Source organism: Bidens hawaiensis, unplaced genomic scaffold (assembly GCF_021521415.1).
Source record: "Bidens hawaiensis isolate Kalapana, Puna unplaced genomic scaffold, B.hawaiensis_p1.1 tig00419378_1, whole genome shotgun sequence".
Taxonomy (NCBI): Eukaryota; Viridiplantae; Streptophyta; class Magnoliopsida; order Asterales; family Asteraceae; genus Bidens; species Bidens hawaiensis.
The window spans coordinates 1,424,197-1,429,988 of NW_027504842.1; positions in this window are offsets into that span (position 1 = coordinate 1,424,197).

The window sequence follows — 5,792 nt, forward strand, 5'->3', positions numbered from 1 at the left end:
TTGATAATCTTGTTAAAACCCAACATAATCAAGTCAAATCAGGTACTTATCTAGATATCATACACATTCACTGATCATTGTCCAAAGCATCAAAAATACCTAGGATTTACAGTTAATCAATTAAGCACATATCAATGAATAGTAAACAGAATCACATTCAAACATTAAAAATTGTGGATCCTCTACCAAAATAGTCAATTAGCACATAGAGGCAAAAAATAGTCAGTTTTCACAACAAGCACACATCATGAATCAGACATCATTTGAGTTGATCATCCCCTGGGCTTTCAGAAGAAAGTTAAACTTGGTTCTATCAAGTGGTTTTGTGAATAGGTCAGACAAATTATCACTTGTATCGACTCTTTTTACCTCAATTAAACATTTTTCACTACAATCCTTTATAAAATGATGTCTGATTTCAATGTGCTTAGTCTTGGAATGTTGCACAAGATTTTTAACAATAAAAGATGTAGCAGTGTTATCAATGTAAATAGGGGTGTTTAAGAAATTCAGATCATAATCTAACATTTGATTTTAAATCTAGAGGACTTGTGCACAGCAAGCAGATGCAGCAATATACTAAGCTTCAGCAGTTGAGATTGACACTATAATCTGTTTCTTGCATTGCCATGACACCAATCTATCTCCCAAAATTTGACAACCTCCAAAAGTAGACTTTCTACTCATATTGCACCCATCATTGTCACTATCTGTGTAGGAAATTAGATCAAAGGACTGGTTCTTTGGATACCAAATTCCCAGATCTTGTCTTCCCTTCAAATATCTAAAGATCCTCTTGACTGCATTCATATGAGAAACCTTAGGACTTCACTGGAATCTTGCACAAACACTTACAGCAAACATGATATCTGACCTTGAAGCAGTTAGATATATCAGAGATCCAATCTTTGCTCTGTATTCATGTTCATCCACTGGCTCCCCCTTTTCATATGCTACCATCTTTTCTTTAGTATCCATCGGAGTTGAAGCATTTTTAAGGTCATTACACTTGAATTTGTCTAGTAGTCCTGCATATATTTAGATTGGTATATGAAAATCCTATCAGTCTTCTGCTGAACATGCAATTCAAGAAAGAAGTTCATTTCTCCCATTTAGCTCATACTGTATTTGGATTTCATCACCTCTTCAAACTCCATGCACATCTGTTCATTGGTTGACCCAAAGATGATATCATCAACATATACTTGTAGCAACAGCAAATCTCTTCCTTTCTTCTTGTAAAAGAGGGACTTGTCTATAGCTCCCCTTTGGAAACCATGTTCAAGTAGGTGATTTGATAACTCATCATACCAAGCTCTTGGAGCTTGATGCAGTCCATACAAGGCTTTGTTTAACTTATACACCCTGTTAGGATAATCAGGGTCCTCAAATCCCATTGGCTGAGTCATATACACCTCCTCTTCTATCTTTCAAGTTAGGAATGCAGATTTGACATCAAGTTGGAATACCCTTATATTCTTTGATGCAGCATAAGCCAAGAAAATTCTTATTGCTTCAAGCCTTGCAATTGGTCCAAAGACTTCCTCAAAGTCAACCCCTTCTTCTTGTAGGCATCCCAAAGCTACAAGTCTGGCTTTGTTCTTAATCACAATACCTCTTTCATCCCTTTTATTTCTGAAAACCCATTTGGTTCCAATTGCATATCTGTTTCTTTGCTTGTCTACAAGTTCCCACACTTGCAGATCTTTGAACTGAGCCAACCCCTCTTGCATAGCCTCTACCCGACTGTTGTCCTTCACAGCTTGAACAATGTTCTTAGTTTCTATTTGGGATAGAAAGTAGGAGTACAAACAAATGTTTGCAGATTCAGATGCACTTCTTGTGACTCTTTCATAGATGTTTCCAATGATATTCTAAGAAGGATGATTCTTTTCTACATAAGAGGATTGAATAATTAAATCAGCAGATACAGTAGTATCAATATTTGTATCATTGAGATCAGGTTCATCAATGATTAAATCAGCTGGTACATCACGAAACTCTGGTGCTTCTTCATTGTTCAGTTGAGAGGTAGATGCACCATTGTTTCCAACATTCAAACTTTGAAACAAGTCCTCAAATCTTGCATTTCTTGTTGCCTCTTCAGTGTTATCAGGATCTGCTTCATTTAGAACATTGTGATCCTGATTTTCTTGATTATCTGGATCAACTTGTTCACTATTCTGATCTTGAACTTGATCTGGAGCTTGTTCATTTTCATTAATTGAAGGATGCTTAATTAAATTGTATTCTTTTCCTTATTCAGCAACTTTTGACCACAGCTTATCCAAATCAAGTTTCTTTGAGGATTCTAATGTAATCACACTTGTCTTATACAGAGCTTCATCAAAGTCCTCAGGATAAATTTTGAAGGACTCGATCAGCTTTTCAAGATCAAACAGCCATGCAACACCATCAACTATATTGAATTGATTCTCATTGAACACAATATCAGATGATTCTATCACACTCAAATGATCTTTCATATATACTCAGTAGGCTTTTGAGTGTGTAGAGTAACCAACAAACAAGCAATCCAAGGACTTTGCTTGAAACTTGTTGAGATAATCCTTGGTGTTAAGTAATGAACATTTGCATCCAAGTGGCTTGAGAACTTGATGTACAGCTTCCCTTTAAACAAAATTTCATAGGGAGTTTTGTCTTGACTTTTGTTGAGAAGTACTCTATTCTAAACATAACAGGCTGTGTTGATTGCTTCTGCCCAAAAAGTGACAGGCGGAAAAGCATCAGCCAACATGGTTCTTTCAGCTTCTATAAGTGTTCTGTTTCTTCTTCTACTACGCCATTTTGTTCAGGAGTTCTAGGAGCATAGAATTGTTGTAGAATTCCTTTTGCAGTAAAAAACTCTTCCATAACTCCCTTTTTGAACTCTGTGCCATTGTCACTTCTCAATATCTCAACCCTTGCATCCAGTTGATTCTCAATCCTGGTTACACAATTCTTAATCAACTCAGCAGCCTCATCCTTAGTACTTAGAAAATAAACCCAAGTGTATCTTGAAAAATCATCAATGATCACAAGACAGTATCTTTTCTTTCCTATACTTGGGACACTTATAGGACCAAAGAGATCCATGTGAAGCATCTCAAGCACTTAATCAATTGAGTTGATGAGTTTTGTCTTGTGAGAAAACTTGTGTTGCTTGCCCTTCTGGCATGAGATACAATTATCAACCAATTTAAAATATCTTGTAGGTAAGCCAATTACATGCTCACCCTTCACGAGTCTGTTCATGTTTTTCAGATTCACATGACATAGTTTCCTATGCCACAATTTTGACTATTGCCATTCCTTCATGTTTAATTCTTGACAGGTACCTCCCCTTGAAACAACATCCTTCATTTTCAATCCATATAAATTGCCATTCCTTTGGGCCATCATCATGATAATGTCCGGATGGGATTACAAAATCAGGTTTAAGAATGAAACAGTGAGTATCATCAAACCCAACTTTATATGCTTTGTCACACATCTGGGATATGCTTAAAATGTCATATTGTAACCCTTCCACATAGAAGACATTGTCAAATGGGACCTTTCCATTTGTCAAGATTCCCTTTCCAACTTTTTTACCACCATTCTAAGCACTACCAAAGGCTACTGGACCTTCAAACTTCTCTTCATAGTTGACAAGTTACCTTTTGTCACAAGTCATGTGCCTGGAACACCCACTATCCATGTACTATATTTCATACAGTGGATTGGATGGTTCCTGCATAAATCAAAGAAATTGATTAGTTGAGTGATTAAATGCAAGCAGTATTGACTTGCAAATCATCAATTTCATTAACAGTAGATGCATTGGGTGTTACAGTAATGGGCTTAGAATCTTCATAAAAAAGTTCACAGTCATCAGATTCATCAGTTTCATATCCACTGTTTGATAAACTTGGAGATTTCACAACAGGAATTATGCTTTTGCATTCTTGTACCACATAATCCTCCTTACAAGTGAAATCTCTCACATCAACTCCTTTTGTTTCTATAACTTTAGCAATAGGTTTCCACAGAAATCCATGGGGTTCAAACCCATGCTTCAGTAGAAACTTTTCATCACCAATTAATTTTGTTGATTTCCTCCTTGAGAAACCATTCTTCTTTCTTTTCTTTTCATTTGTTGGTGATTTCAGATAATCATCAGACTTAACAGATTTTGAGTCTTGATTGGGGACTATCCTTAATGGTTGGAAATTTCTTTTCACATCAGCGTCTGCTTTGCCAGTTTTGACTTGAGCAGTCCAATTCTTCTTTGGTTTCAACACCCCTTTATCAACATTCTTCCCAATGTTATCAATCTCTTGCACATGCTTAACAACTTTTTCCTTCTCACGCACTTTCCCCTTTCCCAAATACTCATCATATTTCTGTTTGTAGAGTTCAAAGTTTTGACCAAACTTTGTTTCATTTGGAACATGAAAGGGCTTGAAGTTGAATCTTTCATTACAATAATCAGTATGGTGACCGTATTCGTTACACTTTTTACACCATACTTTCCCTTTAAACTTTTCATGAGAAATTCCTTTCTTAAACCTCTCACTTGGTCTAGGTGGTTTAACTCCAAGTGTTTTCTGAGTTTTCAAATTATCAAAGTCAATTGAGAAAGGTACAAACTCCTCATTTTTAATGTCTTGTCTCTCAGTCTTGCTTTTCAAAAAGATGATTTTCTGCAAATTCAATGGCTCATCATCCATATTTCCCTTGTGTCTTGATTGTCTTTTCTCATACTCCTCTATAGTTTCCTCTTCTCCAATGTCAAACACTTCATGACTAGAGAAAACAGGGTATACTGGAATGAAGTTATCACTAACAACTGTTTCAATTTCCTTTTTCTTGTTATTCTCACTTAACCTCTTCAACAGAGTTCTGCTTGGTGGCCTGAAAGCATTGTAACTTATCTTGGACCTTTCACATATGTCAAAAGACACATGCTCTATTCTTATTCTTTCATTGATCTTTGCCATCTTAGGAGTCAATTTGGGAAAAACAGGCAGTTTTTCTATTGAATCAGGTTTCTGATATCTTCTTCCTCTTTCTGTAGCTTGAATTTCTTCAGCAGATATTTAATCACTAGAGTCACTCAGATCATCTTGGTTCAAATAATCTTCATTGAAATCATCATCTGACACGTGCACTCTAATTGACTTATCATCCCTTACTTCATCCTTTACAACAAACTCTCCATCTTCATTAACTTCAACCATTTTGTAGTTATCAATGAATTCCTCCTTATCTTGAAAAACTTCTCTGAATTGATTTAGATATCTCTCTTTTCTCTTTATCAACCTTAAGAGAATAACTTTTGTTGAATGGTGGAGGAACAACTTTATACTTATCTTCATTTTTTATCTTGTTCATAATACCACAAATGTTTCCTGTTGACACTAAGTTCTTAAGAAATTTATTCTCAACTTGTAACTTGGTATTCTTCACCTTCTCTTCAATAATCATTTTCTTTAACCCATCAATTTCAGTTACATATCTTTGTTGAGTCTTATAGCTACTCATAGCGTCATCTTCCAGTCTTCTGATCCTCTCTTCATAGATTATATCACTTGCTTGGTACCCATTGATTATCCTTTGTTTTCTAAAGCATTCACTCTCAAATTGTCCTAATTTCACATTTAAAACATTAATTGTTTCAAGTAAATTAGTTGTAGAGGTTGAGGGTACCTGTGAAGAAGATGCAGCCTCACTTTCAACTTTGGCCATTAGAGCAACATTGACTTTTGTGATGTCATCTGCATGGTCACTCCAATCAACATCTCCCTTTC